This window comes from Lonchura striata, chromosome 5, assembly GCF_050655825.1.
Source record: "Lonchura striata isolate lonStrDom1 chromosome 5, ASM5065582v1, whole genome shotgun sequence".
Taxonomy (NCBI): Eukaryota; Metazoa; Chordata; class Aves; order Passeriformes; family Estrildidae; genus Lonchura; species Lonchura striata.
Window position 1 is genome coordinate 21,859,761 of NC_140707.1, and position 24,056 is coordinate 21,883,816.

Here is a 24,056-nt window from a genome sequence, read left to right on the forward strand (position 1 = left end):
TCCTTTCTTGTTTTGGCAAATAAGGTAATTGAAACAATGGTTTTGGTGGAAAATTGTTAGGGCAGTTGTACATAAATGATAAATTACATGGACTGGATTTTAATGGAAATGGCTTTTTGTTCTCAGCTTTGCTTTTATTTAATGTGAAGGGAAGCAATGCAAGTTTGTTCTTCAGTCATTTGCGGGAAAAAAATTAGAAGTTTGTTGTTATTGGGATTTTTATAAACAAATCCAAACAACTTCAATAAATAATGGAGGGAGAAGGAGGAATAGGCAGAGTGCTGATCTGATCATACTTATCCATCTGTGCTCTGGGACAGTGTTCCTTTTTAATTAACAGTAGTGCACAAAGATCATAACATTGTTGTTTCTGACACTATAAAATTAATACTTTTCCTGTTCTGAAGAGCTGGCAGTCTAAAAATGCACCTTCTTGATATATTTAGTCAGTAAGAATAATTTGAGAGAAATTGACCTAAATAATATTACTAAAGAGATAGCAGTGCCAAGTAAAGCTGCTTTAAATATTTAAAAGAATGGAGGTGCATTGTCAAAGGGTCACAGATATTTGCTTTGCTCTCCAAAAAGCTCTTTATGCATGACTTTGTGCACAAATACTTACAGGGTAAGGACTTCAACAGTGCTGGAGTAAGTCTAATCAACTACAGTGTAACAAATAGGTTACTGCGAAAAACCCTGTAAGGTAGCAAAGGTCTCATTTGAGATGTAAAATAAACAGTTTTATATTTTAGGGAGAAGGCAGATATTGTAATAAAACACTTTTAATGAAAATATAATAGTATCATTTATCAATATTTATTTATGCAGCAAAAAATATCTCAAAATACAGCCCATGCTCTTGTAAAAAAATCAAATCTAACAAAGGATTTGTCAGAACAAAGTAGAAAATCCAACTATTACTGAAACTAGGATGAATGAGATTAATTTTTTTGCCATCTTCCCAGTGAGGGTGTACTTTGGTTTTCAAAATCAAAATTCAAACTGAAGTGTCATCTGTATTTTGTACCAGGTTAAAAAAATAAATAGGAGAGGTATTTAAAGCAGTAGAAGGAAAAGTTTAGATTTGGCTGTAAAGGCTTCAAGCAGCCCAGTTGTAACTTTTTGCTAGTGAAAAACTTCGATTTCCACAAGGCCTGCTAAAGGTTAAATACCTTTCCAAGATGGAGAGCAGATATTCAACAGGTAGAAACAAGATAGAAATAAGTGTTCTACATAAACATTACCAGGTAAATATATAAATATGTAGGACTTTAGGTATAGTAAATTAGAATGATGCATCCAGTAAAAAAAGATGTCTGGTTTACCTCATTGAAGCATATGTTAAAGAAGCAAAAAAGTTCATGAACAAATTTAGAAACTATTGTTATGCTGAAATGTTTTGAGTAGAGCACTTGTTAAATTTAAATAATTTGAAACTTGTGTAAATTAGTAAAAGCAATGCTATGCTTTTACTTGCTATGTAAAGCAAGTGGAGGAGAAGATTCTTTGAATAGGAATACTTCTGTTCTGTCTTAGCAGGAATGAAATATTGCTACTTCTTAACTATACAATGGTATGTGAGTCATGAAATCTGATTTTTTCAGGTGACAAATACAATAATTTTACCTTGACATCAGTTCCTTCAAACATAAGCAGGCAAAAGAGTTGTCACAGATATTGCATGCTACTGGTAATAATTGTATCCCTCCCAAACTTCAAACAAAACCTATTTTTAAAGTAGTCAAGGGTTCTGAGATTAGGTCCTCAGAAACTGATATTTAGAAGGCTTTTTTTTTGCTTAAAGTGTCTTAAGCAGGTATTAACTTGCAAGTTAATACCTTGCAGTGCAAGCTTGTGTTTATATGTTGTATTGTTTATGTTGGTACCCTGAATTTTATAAACAGCTCTGATTAAAAGTCATTCTTCTGGCATTGTGCTGTCCCCCATTGCCAAAGATACATTTGTGTCCAATGCTTTTGGTTTTGAAGTATCCCCATTTAAAAGGAACGAGTAAATAACTTCTATAAGCCTTCAGAAATCTGTTGATATCTCATGGCATTGCTTGCTGGGCCTGTCTCTGTGTTTCTTTCAATCTTTCCCAGCCCTGTCTGTCCTTGGGAATCTTTTTAAGCAATTGAATTTTTAAATTTTGTTGGGAATGAATGGAATGATCACATGTGGCTTCATGGTTTTGCTTCATTCTTCCTGCATCATGGCAAAAGAGAAGCTCTGTTAATCACATCGGTGTCTTCCAAAACATCTCAGCCCAACATTTTTCTTCCCTGGGTGTTCAGCTGAATAGGATTTTCACAGCTGACCTTGTCACCATATAGAAGAAAAATCTTTACTTGGGACTCTGGCACAAACCCTAAGTATTTAAATGACTGCTGATATTACTTTTGGATCATTGTCCTCTGAAGCATGAATACACCTGGGAAGTAAAATCAAAATAATGCAGAAGCACATAATAACAGTTTACAAAAACCAAAACAAATACCACAATCTAGCTGATAGACAGGTCCCATATTTCTGTTCTCAGTAGGAATGTTTTCAGACACTGCAATTGTTAAAAACACTTTCTTCCTCGAGTCTTTCAGTTTCTTTTGAATTAAATGCAGTCTGCAGTTAAATGGGACCAGCTCTTGTTTTCATGTTATAAACAAGGGAGATGTTTATCAGATGTTTATTTCACTGTTACACTTTTCAGTGTAGAATTTTCAAAACATTTGCTGCCATAAAACTGGGCCCATTTTTAAAGAATTCTAACATTAACTGGTTTTACTGGTAGAGGTATAAATGGGGTGCAAATTAAATTTAATGTGATTTTCTCATTATTTTTCTGAGTGTATTTTTGGTGAAACTAGCTTGCAACAAGTTTAAAATTTCTCTGTCTTGCAAGAAAAAATTTAACAATATGCAATATTGTTATTGTAACAATATCCAATATAACAATAGTGCACGTTTAAGCAAAGTAATACAGTGCATTTTAGCAAACACTTTAGATTTCTAGAATAATTTTTCATTTTATGTTAATGTATTCAGTTTCCCCTTATCTTAAACTGAAGCTTCCATGTGCACGGTGTTGTTCACAGTAAAATACCCACTCTATTCACCTACTTTGGATCTGAGGGAAAAACCAATATATTAGCATGTAAAATGCTTTGACCATTGGAAGAGTGCTGTATAAGAAATGGGCAACTTTTGCATATGCTTTGGTCAGTGCTCCCTTTGTGTACAGCAGAATTTTAGTCCCCTGGGGAAAGATTTGTTAAGCATCAAACCTATTTCTTGCATTTTCTCATATAAGTCACATTACTGAGTTTAACACAGAGCTGACTTTGAATTGGAAAAATAGTTGCCTAATTAAAAGCTGAAAATCATGATTTCAGGAAGGTTAGTTATTCTGAGCAAGATAGAAAGCTGAGGAAAAGGAAATAAAGATAGATGAAACAATGAAGGATTATGCAAATCAAGAAATGAAATGCTGTTTGGGATGGCAGGCAATATTAGAGGAAAAATTCAGGAAGAGAACTCTTAATCATGTTTTTTCAAGCTCAATATATGAGTGATAGTTGAGGAGAAAGGTAAGAATTTGAAGACATTTAGAGCTGAGTTACTTAGTGCAGTGACATTGCAGCTGTCCCATCCCTTGGAAGATTTTATCTGTTAAACTGCTTTTTAAAAATGCATTTAACTGCCTTTTTGGAGATATGCACTTATTGAAGGACTATATAGTGTGGTATGGAAGGTGTAAGCCAAAAAGCCAGACATTGTAGAATTGAGGCTCCTTGTTTCTGGCTCATAGACTATACATGAAGTCTCTAAAATTATCTTCTGTGGTCAGAAATGTTTGGAGGTTGGGTAGGAAGGCTGAAGAGCATGTGGCAGCAGCTCTCAAGGGCTCACTCAGCAGGTGTCACAGATCAACTATTGGAAATAATAAAGTGTGTGCTCACCCACAGCTAAACAGAAAGTGAGACTGATTGAACAGATTCTACTATGTGAGGTAAAAATGCTTTGCTTAAGCCTCAGTGAGGAACAGCTGGTATTTCATCATTCCAAAAACTATAATAAGATTTGTGTATAACATCTTCTTCTGTGAACCAATGCTTTAGGAGAAGCTTAAAATATCTTAAGGATCAAATTAACTTTTTGCTAAACATGTATATAAGTAATGCTGTCATATAAGATCATGGCAGATTAAATTTTGAATGAGTTCTCAGAAGCCTTTGTCATTCAGCTGATGTAATGGCTGCTTGATTTCCTTTTTTAGTTGCTTGCTACTTCAAAGCACTTTACTGCTGTGTTCTAAAAATTCCATTAATTTATCTGTTGCTGCCTTTTATAGTCTCAAAAGAATGTCAGCCTTGCTGTGAGAAATGCAAGTACTGCAGGGAGGTGATGAAGCAGTAACTGCTCTCCTAAAGACTCAGCTGCATGTTCAGTCCTTTCTCAGGATGGATTTTGGAGGTTCTCAAGGCAGAGCAGCCTGTGGAAACAGCAAATGTGCCTCAGTTTCAAGTGTATATGGAAGCCAGAGCTGATTGCTGCTGGTTGTAGCTCTCATCCAGATTTAGTGGAGGAATGTGGTGATGGAAAACTGGGAACTGCAGCTTTTGGTTTATAAATGTGTTATCTCCTCCTTTTTTCATGAAGTGGAAAGAAAATAACCTTTGCATCTTGAATTTACTATTCAAGCCTAATTTATTGAATACACACTTGACTCTAATAGAATACCAGAAATCTATCATCTTAGCAGTGACAATACTACCTGAAACCTCTGGACAACACTCTTGTTGTGCCTTCTTTTTATCCTTTGCTTTCTTCTGGATAACAATGCCACCAAAATACTCTGAATCACATCAACTGTTTAAGAGAACCTTGATAAAAGTTAGCTTTCAGCAAGTTTAATATGTGATCATTGATCATTGTGACTTTGATCACCGGGTCTGACAGCTGAAATACTTTTCACTGGCCTTTGCCTGGTCTTTGAAAGGCTGAAGAAAAGTAATCTTTTCCAAACTGGAAGTTGGTCTTTCAACAGCAGTTGGAAAGTTCATTAAGCAATGCTCATTATTTTTGTACCGAAGGGGCTGCTGTGTAGTTAATTCTGTAGTTAAAGAATTTAAATATTTTGTGCATACTTGTGCATACTCAGCATAACCTTGTGTAACACACTCATATTTAGTATGACTTTATTAACTAATTTTATTAACATTTCTATGCAGGCTCTATTATATGTGTTAGTAGCCTCTATGAAGAGAGCTCCCAGAATCACAGAATGCTTTGGGTTGGAAGGGACATTAAAGATCATCCAGTCCCAACTCCTGGACAGGGAACAGGGACATCTCCCACAGATCCCAATCCAGTATTAGGGATGGGGAGTCCACAATGTCTCTGGGCAACCTGCTCCAGTGCCTCACTGCCCTTATAGTTAAACATTCCTTCCTAATATCTAATCAAAACCTACTCTCACTCAGCTTAATTGAAAACACAAAAAATCTTTAAGTAATTTAAAAGCTGCATTAAAGGTTGCCGTGTAAAATTGTAAAATGAATCATTCAGCTTCCTTCTATTCCTTTTTCCTAGGCCATTATAATCTCTTTAGATGAGACATCTCAGACATTTCAAGTAATCCTTGTATTAGCAGAGATGAAATTGTGTAAGCTGCTCTGAATCTGTAGCAAAAGCTGTTCTACTTCTTAATTAATAATGAAAATATTCTTCCCCTTTCCAAATGCTAAAAGAGCACACAGAAGCAAATAGAAATGTATTTTGTTTCTGTTCATGTGTTGTGTTTTGTCCACTTAGACATCAGGAGATGCGCGTGTTGGGGGGCTTTTCTCTTCTGCTCTAAGTGTGGAAAATGCTATCAGGTTTTCCTAGTCTAGTATCTTAAGTTTCAGCACAGTAATTGGGCAGTAGAATGTGAGCTTGCAGTGATTGACCAGGTAATCAGAGGAAAATATTTTTAATTTATTGGCAAGGTAAAATGCAAGACAAGTTTTGAAAAGGAAAAGAGAATAAGTGTGTGGACAGACTGTTCCAAAGCTATGCTTTGTCTGTGATTCCATAAGAAAAATCAGCATTGTGCATATTTGTGCATTTGCTGGGCTCTGGTTTGTACATATTTAAAAGCCAAATTTATTCCTATGCAAGATGTGTAGTGTTAGGCCAGTGTCTTAACCAGGCAAAATATACTTAAGGGAATATAATCTGCTTCACCTTGTGTATTTAAACGTTTATTAATTAGATAGTAATGGCTGTGAAGGTAAGATTGGGAAAGGGAATGAGGAGCCAACCTTCTTAAAAGAAGGTTTTAGTTTCTTTCTTTCCCCCTTACTTTCTGAAGAATTTTATTGGGGTGTTTGACTTTGCTTAAATGGGTCATTGTGGAAAAACCAGCAATCTTAGATATAAACAGTGAGAACAGAAGTTTCCTCTCCATTATTCAAGTTGCTACACTTTAGGAAGAGAATGAGGTAGTTGTAACAGGTTAGGCTGTGGGAATTGAGGGTAAGTGTGGGGTGATACAGTGCAAGGAAACAAAAAGTATTTATGTAGGTTACCAGCTGTTTTGCCTGTCATCCTAAAGCCTGTTTCTTAACATCTCTTCCAGACACTGAGGTCATTGTGTGGTATCTAAGACTGGGAATGAAATCTTAGAGATAATGAGTCTGAATGTAGGTACATTAAATTTTTGCACCCAAAAACGAAAATGCAAGAGCCCCCCCCCCCCTTTTTTTTTTTTTTTGCTTTGTACAACAGTCAATTTGAGGTCTGTTTTGACCAAGATATGATCTAGATCGACAGTCCTTCTTTTGTACTTTGCTGCAGAGTAGCATCCTGCCTCACTTTCCCTTTCATAGGAATGGTGTGACTACTGAAATCTTCAGACACCAGCATATAGTTCAGAGCAGTTCCTCACATGACCACCAAAAAAAAAGGAATCCAAAAGCTCTTCATTGCTGAACTGTTGCCTCATAGTCTGATTTAGCAGAAGTCTGGCTTCTGCAGGGGGATTAGGCTGTGCAGTTGCAGAAGAGTGGAAGCCAAAGTTTTGACTTATGGTATTAGGAATCTATTAAAATGAGTGAGTGGACATGATGAGGATGATAGTGCATTGAGTGGTTTTATTGGTGCAGTGAATTTAATCCTTTTAGCTTTTATAGAGAAATTACAAAGCTTGACAATGTTGTTTGTGAAGTATTAATGAAATTCACCAAGCTATGCAGATGTCTGCAAAGCATAGCATACAAAATGATAGAGTTAATTTTTGAAGTTCTCGGGAGGATAGTGCTGTGAAAGAGAAGCTAAATGGGCAATGGCAAACAAAATTAAAGACTCTGTAGCTTAGAGACAGACAACACCTGAGAGTGAGACAACATCTCACTTCACTACATCTAGCAGATTTTTGACCATCACTTCCCATATGAGTAAGTCTGTCTTATCAAGTGGGATGATAAAAAGAGATGGATGCTTAATCTAGTAATTTTAATTACCTGGCTTTGTTCCATTGAAATGTGGTTGCCAGGATATTGTTGCCTGAGTTATATAGAAGACATGCAGATGCTATAGTCTTGCTTGTACAGAGGATGAAAACGTTTTTGCAAAGTTTTCCCATTTCAACATTTCTCATGCAATTCAAAAATCCTGTGTAATAGTAATATCTGAAGCGTTGCATTATCTCCACTCTTTAAAGTGAACAGAGAAGTTACTCTGGATGTGAAGATCCATCTTAGATGAAAAAAACAAGAGAGACCTCAGCAAGGTAAGATTTGATACAGATATTTTCATTTAATTTCTGGTTTTATACTTGGATAAATCAATATGTTCAGATTGAGCAAACTGCTGTACCAATCTCACTTTTACAGGCTAATATAGGATTATAAAATGACTAACTTGAAGTAGGATAATTCAGGCTGCTTATTCAGATGCCTTGCCTTGCAAGATTACATAAAAACAAGGCCCCTGCTCACCACGGGCTGGAGTGTGACATGTCAGTACTAAGGCTGCACTAGCCTAGCAAAGGCAGCATGGTGCTAATTAAGTTATTGCAATGCCGGGACTGTCTTCGGTATCTCACTTAAAGATGGCTTAGCTCTATTTGTTGTAGAGCATCAGGACTGCACAAGTTCAGAGGAAGAATTTTTAAAAAGTTAGTTAATGACTTTAGAGTTCATAGGGAAAGGAATAAGGTAGTTCCTGCAGCATAAACATGCAGGTATCCCAGAAAAAACAGCACATGGCCAAAAGCTTATAGGCTTTTAAAAGAACCATTTTAATTCTTCAGTTTAATTCTTTCTTCCCTTTCTTAAAATTGCATATATAGATTATTTGAATGTAGAACAGGTATGGGTTTCTTTAATAATTTCTAAATGATCGGAAAGGGCATAAAATGAATCTTCAGGGCAGAAAATATTTGGTTTAGGGGCTACACATTTGGGTCTGATTTCAGTGATTTTTGATTTCTTCATGCCTTATAATTAATTCTCATGTTGCTGAAGGCTTTTTGGCTTTATTTGGTTTTTTTCCTTAAATGTTTTATCAGCAAAACATTCCAAAATCCTGTTTGTTAAATACTTTAACTTGTATGAACATATCACACTTCCTAATAACTTCAGGTCCTTTCCTGGGAACAATGTTTGCTTAACCTTCCTCCTTTGCAGTCTTCATTCTACCATGGATTTGCAAACAACCCTTCTTGCCCACTCCTTGTTCCTGTGGCTAGCAAGAGTTAAATTCTCCTAACAGTCAGAAGAATTGCTCTAAAGTTCCTGTGATTTGGCTAAGTAGTAACATCTATTAGCCTTGGTGACAGCATGGGTGACAGCTCCCAGTTTCCTGTCTGACTACAATTAAGTTTTACTGAGGATTTTATCTACCCACTTTTAAGAAGTGTTTAGCAAAAAAAAATTTTTAAAAAGTACTTGTTTTGCCACATTCTAATTAACTTAAAAGAACAGTGTTCTGACAAATCTCAGAAGAACACAGCATATGGAATGCTGTGGATTATAGGTTGGTCTAGAGAAGTAGGGGGCAGGAAAAAGAAAACTGTAAGTAAAATCTTATTTCGCTGCAGCTGGAAAGTGTCTTAGTCACCCATTATGTAATAAATTTACCCATAATAACATATGTTACCAATGTGTCCAAGCAAATTAAGGTGTACACAAAAGGCAAGACCATTTTACCATACTGAGAAGGGGCACAAGGTGATCTGTGGTAACCATATCTGATATAGAATTGTATTTTGTCCAGAGGCATCACTGGATTTCTGACTAAAGTGTCAAAAATTGGATAGCAAAATGTCTGTGAAGTCACTCTTAGAAAGAAAATAATCCTAAGCTTTATTTGAGGAAATCCTGGAACTTTTCAAATAGTGCTTCTATTTTATTAAATTCTCTTTTTTTTACATGGCACTGATCTGGTAAAGGAATAATTTTGTTTTTCTATAATGCAAGCATAGTTTGGTTTTAATAATGCTGAAATTTACATATTTTTCCTTCTTGGCCTGAGAAATCAACTGAATTCCCTGTATGTTTTAGCAAACAATAGATACTTGGATGAGGTGCCTCACAACTTAATGCTTATAAGGCTTTAAACATAGCTCTGCTCTCAAATTGTTCCATAAATGTGATCACACTCTTCTTGCTCCGGCTTTTGTTGGGCTCCTGAGCCCACAGGGCTTGCATGCAGTCAGCTTCCAAGGATTTTGGTATGTACTGACATGCTTTCCTACTTTGGCTCTGGCATTTTTCCTCTGCTGCTGCTTCACAGTAGTAGAATCTAAATCCCAGCTGTTTAGGAAACATCCTAAATGTTTGGGGGTTTGCCTTGTTTGAGGACAAGTAACTGACTAAGAGATTCCTCACATTACTCCATAGATTCTTTGTCTTAAGGCTGTGGTACAAGTCTTGCAAAAATGATAGATTAGAAAAAACTATAGTTTTCAGGGAGCATTAAAACAACATGAAATTTTATTTAATGGCATACAAAATACCCAGTTTCAAAAAAAAAAAAAAAACACCAAAACAAAATCTTCCTTTCTCTGTCTTATCTGCCTGAAACAGTCTGGGGGCTGAAAGATGTTCATGAATCTGTCATTTTTGTCTTCTAAACCATGACATTCATCCAGCTTAGTACAATTTATCCTGACTAGATTTTTGCTCACCTTGCCTATTTCTTACTGTTTTCCTTTTCCAGATTTGTGAAGGTTATACCAGTATCATTTCTGTTTTTGTGGACTCAGTCATGACTCATGTCTTCTTTCCAAGAGAATCCACCTCCTTTTTCTTCCCCCTTTGTTTAAGGATGACTCCCAAACACCATCCCTAAGAAGGCTCATGTTAGCAGCTCTTGCTAACTCTGGCCAATATTCTTAATAGTCTATTTTTACAGTCAGAGCAGCTTCAAATTTCAATCTTTTCCATTGTTCCTAGCTTGGTGAATATATCCACTCTATTAGCAGAAAAAGCCCCCTTGTTCTATGGATCCAGCAATTTTCAGAATGATACTATTGTACAAATTCTTCATATGCATACATACATAGAACAATTCCCAAAATTATTACGTATTCCATTGACTTCCACTTCATTTGCATGTGTACACGTGGTTTGTGGTGAAAAATATGGCATCACTCCGGTTGGATTGCTTTTGGCTTAGTGCCACAAGTCAAAGGAATGCTGACAGAATTTGACATGTAAAATTCAAATTGGTACAGTGCCTTTTGCACAGTTTTTCTTGCCCCGTCCTGATGTCAGGTCATTTAACACTTTAATCACCAAACCACGTGTGTAAACAACTGTTTGTTACCTCTTTTGATTGACAAGTTGATTTTGAACAGGATGCAGGCAGCTAGAAAACATACATGGCTTTTGTGAAAAGTAGAGACAGCATCTAAACCACTGTGAAGTCATGTGGTTAACTCAGAAACAGTGGAAGCATTTCCAAGGACAAGGAATGCTGACAGTCCTTTTTCCTAACTGAAGCAATCCCCTGCGAATGCAACCAATGCTGTCAGTCAAGAGAGCATGATGAAGCAATACTGAATAATTTTCTTCCTTCCTCTGGTAAAAGCTCTGCAGCTTGTTCTAGGGAAAACATCAATCTGGGGAAATCTCCTTCACTGTCATGTCCATCACTGTGTGGAGGAATGGAGCATGTTTTTTGTCTATGCTCTGTTTTCGTTCCTTATCGTTCACTGCTCAGGGGTTCTGAGCACATGCTTGTGTGTGAATCCCATTCAGGGTGGAAGGAAGCAGCTTTAGAAGCTGAGCTGCTGCCAGCAGTTCTCATCCTTCTGACAAAAGCCCAGATGTTCTGATGAACATCTGGGGGATAGAACGTAAAAAGTGGAGGGATTTTTCAACTTGCATGTTTGATCTCTCATACAAAAGTAGAACAGGTGTTTTCATTCTGTTCTAACCCCACTGGAGGGAGAAGGAGGGAATGTGAACACCCTGCCATCCAGGGACCTGCAGGAGTACTGGGGCACCTGTTAACTTTGCTATCTTACTGCACAGCAGCCAGGCAGAGCAGGACACTATGGCACTCTGAGATGCAGCAGTTATAAATCTTACTGGCAGTTTCTTCTCTTGCTAAATTTCACTACAGTGGTAACACCAGAATATAGAGTGGTTGGATTCAGGGCCAATTAATATCCTTAACCTTTAGCTAAACTTTCTCAGTTCCAGGAACCTCATATCTCATCAGAGTTACTGGATTCTCAAATATTCTTTGTATCTAAATAATATTTGAGTTGTTTTGGTTTTGTCCTGGATGGTCTTGGTTTTTTTTTTTTTTTTCCTGTTTTGGGGTAGTAGATGAATGAAAGGTCTGAAGCTGTTGTGGATAAGGATTCTGTATTTTAAATGAAGCAAATACTATCTCAAAAAGCAGAATCACTTGCTCTGGTGATTATAACACAGAACCAACGAGTGTTTCATTGCCTTGTTGCAGTATGACTTGATTCATCTTGGAATATACATTTCCTAGTAATGGCATGTCAGTCTCATTTTGTGACAGTTCCACGTATCACAACATGACATTGATTTTTATATAAATATATATGTAGGTTAGGATATCTACTTATGAGATCTTTAGCATTACATTTCTTTATTTAAGACTGCTGTTAAGCTTAATATTTCCTTTGAAAGAATGAATAAGTATTTACTTCTTAAATTCTGTGAATAAGTCTATGAAAAATAGAAAATATTGCTTATAATTGAAGCCACCAAAACATCCTAATTTTGCTGGCATTTTTTAACAAAATGCTTATGTCTTTTAGAATTAGCACATTCACCTTGAGGGGGATCTTAGGAAGAGAACATCCAGAAAAATAGGTCACTGACTTTTCATTAATAAACACCCACCAGGAAAATATGATCAGACTAAAGTACAGGAACAAATGTAGAGAGGAGATTTTAGGCTTTACATCAGAGGTGAAAAAGACACAATCTAATTCAGAGGCGAGAATGAAAAGGGGGATGTGGAAGGATCAGGTAAAGAAAATGTAACTTTAGAGTCTCATATTGATAATGGCATATCTTTCCAACAAATTACAACACTGTATTTTAGCCAGTTCTGGAGGCATGGCAGAAATGCAGTGTGCTTTAAGGGCTGTGTGGCAAAAATTTCCACTGTAATGCATTCTGTTAAACATAGGCAAAGAATGAAGCACCAGCAGCTACTTCTATGTGAAGCTGCAAAAATGCAAAATAAATGACTATTAATCCCAGTTTTGCAAAGGTTCAGGGCAGACAAACATTTAGCTATGTGCATATGGTGATACTGACTATGCATAATCAATTCCTGTTGTTTTCTGAAACTGTAGACACATGCTCAGTAGAAATGTGTTATTTGAGACTTCTTAAAAAATTAAAAATTGAGCGCCTCCAAAGAGTCAAGAAAAAATTATGGTTGCAGTCCTAAATTCAATCCCTTTTTCTGTAGAACATCAAATAGCTTCTTTAAAGTTTTCTAAAAATGTTCTTACATATATAGTGTATATATAACAAATTTTGTCCCCCTTTTATTTTGGAAACAGTTCAAACATGCTGGCTGACAAAATTTTGAAGCCAGTCACTTTGACCCAAATATCACATTTGTGTCATATGTCAAATATCTGAAACTGCAAAGGTGCAGTGTTACAATGGAAAGTGACAGACAACTTCATCTACAGACATTCCTACTGATACTATTTTTTTCCTTTTTTAAAATGCACTACCTTATTATTATTATTATGATTTCCTTAGTCTAAGGAAAATACAAAACCACAAACCATCCAATGAAGCCTGCAACTGTGGGAATGATTATCAACATGCAACAATCTGGCAGCAGCAGTAATCCAGTCAACAAAAATGTATGTTAAAGCTTTTCTCTGAAATTCTACTGATAAAGGTGGAATAACTTTGGGAATCTTTAGAACAAATGGCAGTGTAAAATTGCAGCATTGAAAGTAAGTGTTAACCAAAATTAGTCTCTGACCAGGATTTACACTTATCTTTGCTTTTTGCTGTAGGAATGGAAGTCACTTATAGTGTACCTGATAAAATCTTCCCACATAGCTTCCTCAGAAGTTTTATTTTACCATGTGGTAAATATAAACTTCAACGTGCAAATAGTTCTTAAAATCTAGGGCTGTTAGTTGAGTGCAAATGTTCTGAATCAGGATGGGTAGGGGATATGCTGATATCAAGTTTCATGTGAGATTAGCAGTTTTTTATTATTAATTCAAGAAGGGAATGTAATCTTAAATCCTTAAAAAATTTCTTTCTTGCATCCTTTCCCTGCAAATCTTAAGTATCTTCTTGCAATATTTTCATTTATCTTGTATTAGACTAGGATATGGAAGGAAGTCCAAATTCAGTATGAATTCTGAATTCAGGAAGAAATATAACCTTTACCAGTTTGGCCTAGATTGGTGTGCAGTACCAGTCTCCTTCACTTGTACTTCAGATTTCCAGAGCATGCTATTACATGTCTGTACATATGTATATATATATATACACATATATACAGGCTATATGGATATATATATATATATATCCATATATATATATGGATGGAGATATGTGGAAGGAAAAGCCTGTAATCCTTTGGAATTCTCCTAATTCTTCATTCTGTCTTATTTCCCACAACCAAGGTGAGATGCAGCTTAATGATAGTAATTACTAATCTCTTCAGCTTTCCTAAAAGATCCCCAGAAAATAATTTTCAAACTTCATCCCTCTTCTTTTTTTTTTTGGAATCCTGCTATTGTAGATCCCATTTTAACTCCTCACTGCCACCAACCCCAAAATCAAACCAGAAAATGAGCTCTGATGGGAGAAACTCTCTGTACATGATTAATGATCCAAAGGCTGTGTCAACTCTACTGGAAGATCTTCTTAGATTAATAAACTTTCCTTTTTTATTTCTTTCCTGCCTCCACCCCCTGTCCAAAAAAATACCCAAAACCCATCAGTGCTTTACTTTTTTTAATTCTAATTGTATCATCTTCCCAAAAGGATTTTCCCTAGAACACAGGACAATCATAGCAATGTATTTAATGTATTGCTTGCGGACATGCTAAGGTTTCAATTGCTATTAGCAGAAATTAAAGCTCAACCTCATAAAACAGTTAATTAGACTAAGTGAAAAGCATCCATGACCTTGTAAGATTCTATGTGTGCTAAAAATATTTGATATATTTAGCTTACTGGCAGGCTAGATTTTAAGGGCGTGGAAATAGAGTAACTTCCTCGCCCACAAAGGTTTAAATTTCTGATACTGTTTTGTTTTCCCATAAGTTATTATAAACATCCTAATTTGGTGCTTTATTGGAACTCCATTTTTAAAACCACTTTCTTAAAGGGAGGAGGAAAAAAATAGAAGACGTTAATATGGGAAAAGAAAATGATTGCTGTAAATGCTTTGGTGAACATTTGTCTAGAAGGACTTGGGCATTGAAACTGTGTTTGTCAGTTTGGATCATTTTATTGATCATGTGGCAATGAAAACTGGAAAACAGATTGACATTTTGTTTCTTGGCCCCTGCCTGTTTCTCATATAGAGATTATTAGCTGGCTATTTTGGGACTGAGAAAAACATTAGCTTTTTATAAATAAAAAGACTTGTTGTAGCTTGATGAAGAGGGGTTTTGCAGGTGCTCTGAGTCCTTGTCCCTAAAGTCTCAGATCTTTCCATCTGGTTTACAGGATCATCTGTACCTCAATCATGGCATCAAAGCAAACTTGATTTTCCATTGTTGTCCATAGAGATGGATGGTTTTCCTTAAGATGACTGGGCTCTAACAAACCTGTCCTTGCCTCCTTCTGCAGGTTCTGCAATTGCATATTCTTTTAATTTAGCATTTCTGATTCATGTGAAGAGCTTGTCTTTTGCTGGAGCAAATTCCCTGCCTTGAAGAAGACTCATCTAGATAAGTTGCTGCATAAACATTATTAAAAGTTAATAAAATTTTTTACATTTTGCAGAAATGATCTAGCATAGCTGACTGGCAAAGTGATATTGAGTAATACTACCCTTTTGAGCTAGCACACATTTTAGTTCTGTTTTTCTGGGTTGCATTTGGGATTTAATGTTCAGCAGAATGAGTCCCAGATGGGAAAATTTTATTGCATGTTTTTGCCTTGGATTTTTTTGGTGTGGTGTTTTTTTTTGGTTTTTTTTTTTTTTTTTAATACATTAAGTTAACAGAATTGTTATTATTTTTGTTTTTTTCCTCCTGTCTGGATGAAGCTGGCAGATAAGAATTGCATACTGTGGTGGGTAGAAGAGAGTAGGTGACTTCAGTTTTGTGTGCACTATGATGGTAGCAACATGCAAGCCAGAAGAGCAATTGAAAACACAAATCTGATGCAGGACTAAATATTTAAATTTGGAAAAAATGTTCTGTGCAAGAAAACAAAAGGACACAGCAAAAATTTGGCATAAACTTTAACTCAGCTAACTAGTTTTTCCATACAGTTGAGAAATATGATGATGAGAATGATTCAATAAACAAAATTGAATGCATGTTGTTATTTGGGAGGTGGACAGAGATGCATTCTAAGTGTGATGCAAGTGAAGTTTTAACTGATAAAAACACCTTTGAGATCCCATTAAAATGGAGCATGAAAACTCGTGTCCTAGAACTCCAGTTTTAAGTGCAAATGTTATCAATTCTGCTGCAAATTTTTAGCCTCTCTGATGAATAATCTTTGTACTTTAGTCATTGGGTAAAAAATTGAGCATGTAATCATGACTTGCCATTATGGATGGCTATTACATATGCTCAGGAATGTTAATAAACAATATTTTAATGCAAAGTATCTTTACGTCCTGAAGCATAAAATCTTCAAATATAGCAGTAGTGATAATAATAAAGTAAATCTTAAAAAATATGAGAATTCTCAAAAGCTCAAATGAAGATACTTACAACTATTTCTACATAAAAATGCAATTTGAGTTACAGTTCTTATCTCTCAGACTGCCCAATTACAGCCAAAACTAGAAAAAAACAAAGATTGTGGCAAGATCACTTTTCTGCTGTGCTAGCCAAAGCTAGTGCTTGAAAATGTTTGTGTTCCAAAAATGAAGTCCCTGTGTGGATCTTACCTCTACTTCAGTCTGAGAGGCAGAGCTCTCCATTTGATTCAGTATGACAAGCATTTTAGTGCTTTTGTTTAGTGCTGGTTTTCACTTCCTGAAAGGTGCAAGTAAAAATCTTAGAACTTGAGAAGCCCAGCCCAGGAAACCTAATGTTGCTGTGTTAAATTTGTTACTCCTGTGCTGTGCTGCTTTCATAGGTCACAGAGCTGTGAAAATCAGGGAAATGGAAACTTAACTGGTGGGATGGAGGCACGCACATCCCATAACCACCAAGCCATATGTAACTGCAGAGAACTGCTTCTAGCCACTCTGAAATACTTCAGATACTTATAAAAAAATAATTTTATGCTCTCCCAGGGGTATACAATAGTGGAGTACTGGCAACATAAATATGTTGTGTTATGGGGGGGTTGCCAAGCCAGCTGTATTAGAATGTTTTTTTTAAAAAACCACATCTTTAAAAAAGTAATTTGCTTACTTTTTTAATGTGGTACGTGTTACTATGCCTTCTTGATAGAATTTTGACAATCTACTTGAAATAATTAAATTTCAGCTGCTAATATTTTGTCATTCAATAATTTAGATTTTAGCAAGCAGCTTTCACCTCTGTTTGGCCTGAAATCATTCACACTAAACAAATCTCTGGGCAAAGAATCTGCCAAAGCTATAGAATAGAATATACAAAGCTGTTTCAGGAGCACAAGATTGATGGAAGCTTTGTCTTCCTCCTCTTGTGAGTACCTCCAGAATCATTCTGTCCCCTAAATCCTACCTAGACAGCAGGGGTCATGTTTGTGTGGTGCAACTGGAGAGGCCAAACAAAAACTCTGCTTGCTATAGGTTTTCCCCATAGTGGGGGCAGTAGCTTAAATCTGCTTTACAAGCACTGTTTTTTCACTAACTCTTTGGGAACTTGAAAATATTGTGAGGCCCCAATTACTTTAAGAAATTCGGGCTAAATTTGGCCAACAGTGGCTGTAGGATGATAGACCAATGAACAAGCAACTTCACTGAAGTTTTATTTCCCAGAGGACAGTAATGCTGAAAGACAGTAAACAACTTGTTCTTGCCCAAACTGGGTTCAAAGCAGTTGTTGCTCTGAGAGGGATGAAAGCAGGTTTAACAGGAACACAACTTCTGTTGTAGACAAATGAAGCATTTGACACTTGTGGCCTAGAAGTTCTGAGATAATAAAACTGAAAAATGAGTTACAGATGCTAGTAAAAATTCTGTAACTGCAGATAGCTAGATGGACAACTGAAACCATGCTGAGTCACAAGAAGATATTTCAGAATTGATTTTGTGGTAATGAAATAGTAATTAAAAAAGATGAAAGCAGGTGTGTTAAAATGCCTTGTTAGAGTCAGTAATGGTGTCAAGGACTGTAAGTGGACAAAGGACATCAATACCTGAAAGGGTAGTGGAAAATCCTAGCTACTCCCTTTATGTGGGGAACAAATTTAAGCATCGATGTTGCAGAAGTTTTTCGGAGCCTTTTTTCAATATATTGATTTTTGGAACTAAGAATGTTTTAAGTGTAGATTAATAGATTTTCTAGTACCAGCTGAAGTATGATGTGGCACAAAGCAGGTGCTCAGCTTCTAATTTTCTGTTCTTTGTTGCCATCAATTCATCTTTGCCCACTTCTCCTACAAGCCATGCACCAGTCCCCTATGGTGCTTTCCAAGTCAAATAATCAAATCTTTCCTTTGTCTGATTTGTTTCTGCCTTACTGATCTTATCAGCCACTGTCAAAAGGCAGTTAATTTAGTATTGTTCAGTACTTTCTCTTAAAACAGCCCTAATATATCCCTTCAAAACTTAGTATCCAATAATTTTACATGCTATCTGCTACCGTACCCATTTTTTTCCCCTTACATTACCCACCTTCTCTTCTCTTGTATTTACTTCAGTTGTGAAAGGATTTTTGGACAGGGTTTGGCTTTTTTACATTTAATAACTTCCCAGCACCTGGCAATAGAGAACACTTAGTTAGAATCTGTGGATGTAACTGTAATACTCATAACTAAATAATCTAAAGTAGCTAATGGGCTGAAATAAAATCTCTTTCAGTTTTAGAGCTGAGAGCTCTGAATCACATGCACATGATTGCTCTGTAGGTACCTGAATGTACTGTGGTAAAGATTTTGGGTTTCTTTTCCCTCTTCAAGCCTCATATGTAGCTACATTTCTCTCATGGGATACAAGCAAATTCTGTGGACTTCATTGGGAATTTTTTCTACTCTGCAAGTGGAGAGCAGAGCCCTTGACTGGACTGAAGCCAGCGTTCTTTAAAAGTTCACATGCTTTCTATTTGCTCTCTAATTTAGACTCCTTCTGACCAAACAAAGGGAGGGGGGAGAGGAATGAAAAATAGTAGCATCTGTGTCACTAGAAAATTCTAAGGGTTAACATAACATGATGTAAACGGTTTCATCTGTTCTTCCTACTTGCCTGTTTTAATCAGAAATGAGTAAGTAGAGCTTATATGCAGTGAACTTGAAGAATGCTAATGGGATGTCTGCATCATGTTGTACCCAGAGTACTTATGCCAGAATAGGAGAGCCTTTAATTCTGTAATTCTCTGAGGCAAGAAAAGCTTTCTGAAGAATTACTTTAAACTCTCATTCTAATGTTAGGCAGCCTGTTGGATCTCTGAGTTAAAAATTGCTTCAGCTTTAGTTACTAGAGCCAGACGTAACATTGACCTTAAATGGTAAAAGCTCCCAAGAGTGAAAGAGAGGCTGGCCCGAGGGGAAAGAGAGGAATAACTGAAGTTTTAGGTAAGTAATCTCTATAACTAGGAATAAGCTCTTTTTCAGCCGTGAAACAGAACGGAACCATTTTTCCTCCTTAAAGGTACAGTACCTTGTTCTTGTGATACTGAGGAGCTGGTTCTTTACCTCTTATCCCCCATCCCTTCAAATTCTATCTCTTTGTCAGATTTTAGCTGCTTAAAGACTGTGTGTAGTCAATGCAACCTCGTTCTGCTTGCAAACTTTTTGGGACTATACAAGAATGAAAAAGGAAAAGCTGTGTTAATTATACTGAGACTTGAATAATAAAGGTATGTAGTCAGTAATTCAAGGTAACCTGGTGCACAGATACTGTCATCTGCATTGTACTAACCAAGAGGGAGTCTTAGGAGTAATCCATGTTATAGAGAAACAGATAAATCACAGATTACTCTTTTTCTTTTTTTTTTTAATTGTATGACTTCCTTGCCTCATGCTTTTAACAGTGCTGGAGTGGTTCATGTTGGTGGATTACCTGCTTGTCTGGAATTTATCTTTTAAAAAGGCTTTTTCAGAGCCATTTCTTTATACAGTCTCTGGGTTTAGTCCTGTTAGATGTAAATTAATACCACAAAGTTGTATTTAATTGGAATGCTGTACAGAGAAAAACAAATATCTTCAAGTGTTCAAACATGTTTCCTTTAGTACAAAAAAATTTAATTATTTGCTTTTCCTGATATTTTGGTTTTTGGTTTTATCTGTGCTATTTGGTAGGCATTCTGCATTAAAGTGTATTTAATTCCTTGATTAGTAAGACAAAAATGTGTTTTAATTTATGTGTATATTAAGGTCTTTTGCTTCAGACAGCAGAATGTAAACAACGTGAAAGAATGAGGTCAGTGCAAGGAAGTGATAGCTGAAACTGAAGACTTAGGTTCTGTTACTAGCTCACATTACTAGCAACTTGTGTTAGTGAGTTGATTTTTCAAATCTGCATAGCATGGCTTGATCTGGTGAAAAATTCTCTGCAATCAGTAGTGAATTTCCATCTCTGCAGAGTGATTATAGTTTTTAGTTTCTGACATACAGAGACAGGGTGAATTTAGAGTTCTGAGCATAGACAAAGTGTTCTTGTGAGTGCTGACAGTCACTGCATTTATATTTCATATGGTAGGTGTTGTGTACACTTTTGTGAAAGGTTTCTTCATCCAGCTTCAAGAGGCTCTGATGAATGAATCTTACTTGTTAAAGCATTTCAGATCTTGTTGCAAAACTTGTAATAGTTTTATTTTTCTCTGGACAATCATTAGTGAACAGCTTAGTACATTTAGGTTAGACTTCTATCGGGCCTTCACGTTTTAAATCAACAGTAATATCCCAAATCAACAATTATACCACACTTGGAGCCCAATAATCTAATGATACAACTCACAGAAATCTAAGTTTATTAGAATAGTGGAAAGTAAGAATCAGTCCAGTATATGAAATGCTGAATACTGAGGATACTCACTTATACAGTGTTGGTTTTGGCCTTCAAAGACCCTCATTCTGATTTGTTGATCTTGCATGTATTACTTTACTTGTGATGTTTTATGCAATCCTTCAACTTCTACATGGATGTATACATTTAGATGGTATTCTAGAAGGTGTTTAAGTTTCCATGACTTATTTTTATTTTTAACAATGCCTAAAAGTTGGAATAACTAATCAGTGTCTAACTTCTCCAAGTCTGAACCAAGTATGTATATCTAATACATGATATAGCATTTCAACAACTATAGTTCTTATTTCACACAATTCTTTTTTCTCTTGTAACTTAGAATATATAATGAAGTACCTATGTGTAAATTTATCTTCAGTAAAGGTATTATGACGACAAAAGTGTAATTTAATACAAATTTTATTTGTGTATGGTGAATATTGTGTTAATGTCAGTACTACGAGTACCTAGGATTTTCATTGTATTTAACTTTTAGAAATCCATCTGCTTCACATTCTTCTGGATTAAGTTCTAAATTGCATGAAACCTGTATGCCTCCCTACCTCCTATCTTTTTATATGTCAGATTTAATAACTATAGTCCTATTTTTCTTGGACCAAAACATTGGAAATTAAGAATTATCTAGCAACCAGCTTCGTAACTCCCATGTTTAGCCCCAGCTAATTTCAATCTGCTTCCTGACAGCTTTTAAGGATAGTTTGGTGTCAAATAACTTTCTAAAAAGTTATTTAGGACAGAGTACAGAAAGGTATAAGGAGCTGGACCTAAGAGAGACAGGTCCTCCTTTTATGGTTATGTGTATGTTCCTCACATGGAGTTCTCCTTCCTCATCTATTTGCTGTTGTTAGACAAGTGTGTAAGTCCAGGAAGAGGAAGGATAAAGTCGTTTGTGAGTGGAAGGGGAAAGAAAATCCTCACTGTTTCAAGGTTTGTGGGTTATTTAAAGATCTGGGGGATTTGTGGGCAGAGATACATCTTTTTGCTGTCCTAACTTGCAGCCTTCCTGTAAACTAAGCAAAAGAATTTCCTTGTGATGTGCTCTCTGCCTGTGCTTCCTTTGAAAAGTGGGTCAAAGAGATGTTTTGGATCTCAGTATCACTGACAGAAAGGAAATCTGAGTGGGTGATGGATCTCTGTAAGCTTCTAAACTAGTAACTCAAGATAGAAGTGAATTACTGCTTATGTACATGTGTAGAGCTGTTGTGGAGAGCTAAGACTGTGACTGTTATGGTAGTGTTTTGAAATTATAACTCACTTTCCCTCACTGGAAAGTAGGTCTTAAGTATTCTGAAAAGGGGTCTCTTAATTAGAGCAAGTGGACTTGTAACCTCAGGTTTTGATGGAGAGCTTCAGCTCTAATAACATCCCTGGATTTAATCCTCTAATCTAAGTTGGTAGATGTAATGTTGTTTTTTTTTTTTTTGCTTTATATTTCTGTTCCCTAAGGTTAGTTTCAGTGTCTATTGTTAATTTTACAATCTCAAAAAGCAATTTGAGAATTAAATTTTATTTAGGAATTGCCAGATTTATTAAATATCTAAAAGATTGAGGAAACATTACCAACAATAAAGACCACACACTCACCCCCATTTCATAGCTGAAATCAAGAATGCCTTACCATTTGCTAGAACTTTCACCTATCTTTATAATGTGCAAAACACAAAATCTTTAGGTATCACAAGTAATCTGGGACCTGTAGTATTTTAGATATCTGTAGAGATCTGTGGGTTTGGACATGTAAGGCTTGTAGAATATGATCTTTCCTATGCTAACAGGGATTGCTGGGAGAGGGGAGGATGAGAGGAGCAGGGAGGGAAGCATGCAAACCTGCCAGCTAATGTATGTCGAGTATGTGAACCTTAAAGTCTTTTCCCTAGCTAAAGCATATTCTGTTTTGTTGTGATGCACATACATACTTCAGAGTCACTGCTGTCCCCTAATTTATGTGTAAATACACCTGGTGATTGTCCAAAGAGAGCTGCAATCTCATGGCTATAAAATACAGCCCACTGGATTACTTACTGGGATTTCTGCAAAGAGCAAAGAGGTTGAGAAGTTCATGTAACAAACAGCAGTGGTGGGGAAAGCTTTTTGTGTTGGCACTGCACATTGTTTTCTTACCCACTGTAATATTTTGCATCCTGAAAATGGAAGTGTGATAGAAATTCTGGGCTTCTGGGGCAAGTACAATGATTGCTTTGGGGTAGAGTCTTGCCTTCTGAATAAAATTATTGCTGTTTATATAATTCTGCAGAATGTTTTGTAAGGCTGAAGTTATACATGGGGAATTTTGGCTCTGAATCTTTGCTTTTGAAATCGTCAGCAAAGTTTCCATTGACTTCAGTGTTGCCAGAGGAGGCACTTAGTGAACACCACAAAGGTAAAGACTCTCTCAGGGCAATCTGAGTAGGAGAAGGTCTATTCTCATCCATTATTTTGGACTTAATTTGTACTAACAAATTACAAAATAAGCAAAATGATAGATTTTTCTGAAATTTTGGACTAGAAAAATCCTCTATTTCATTTTTAAAAGTTCTCCCAGTATCTCCAGTCTCTTTTAGAAGCTAGTAGAATAGAGTAAGGTTTCATATATCAATTAATGTTGTTTAAAACTTCCCAGTTTGTAATGAACTATGCTGTAACTGCTGAACAGAAAAATTAAAAATTAAGTGTCTAGCCATAAGTTGAAGGAGCTCTTGTGGAGAGGAAGAGAAATAACTTGACAATGCATGAAAATTACTTCTCAATTTCAGCTGCTGAATTTCCCATATTTTTCTGTATAAATAGTAAAGGAAAGGCACTGAGCTCTGGGCTTGTGAAAATAGAATTACATTATTAGGGCCTAGTTGCAGTGGAGGGTGGAATTTGTCCCAGGAGGAGGTGCTAAGTCAATCAGATGTTCTGCACATCACCTCAGACTGGAAAAGTCTTGGAAGCAGCCCTACATATTGTGCCTTGCTCCCTTATGCCAGTGTAGTGGTGCCCATCCAGACTTCCCTGAGGACTGTTGCAGTTAAGAACTTATTCCTATTCTTCGTTAGATAAAATTATCAGCATTTCTCTAAAAGCTGGTTTTATAAATGCAATGGTCAGTGGAGCAGACTGTTGAAACCAAAGCAGATTTATCAGAATTCCCAAGTATCTTAGGAACCTGAAGCAAGGTTAGGAAGGCTTGAAAACTACTCAATTGCATTAAGTAAAAATATCTTTAAGGGTCCGGAAGAAAG

The 24,056-nt window shown here is 36.2% G+C and overlaps 1 protein-coding gene across 38 annotated transcripts in view; it reads left to right on the forward strand.

Annotated features, from left to right (window-relative positions):
• Nucleotides 1-24,056, forward strand: part of IRAG1 (inositol 1,4,5-triphosphate receptor associated 1) — a 96,677-nt gene that overhangs the window by 16,998 nt on the left and 55,623 nt on the right. For 8 of the 38 annotated variants that reach the window (XM_085581339.1, XM_085581340.1, XM_085581328.1 and 5 more), the window contains exon 1: nucleotides 19,075-19,452. The exons of 5 other annotated variants lie outside the window; for them this stretch is intronic. The gene's annotated coding sequence lies outside the window, so the exon portion shown is untranslated. 25 more of the 38 variants (XM_085581343.1, XM_085581338.1, XM_085581352.1 and 22 more) reach the window with 12 other exon arrangements.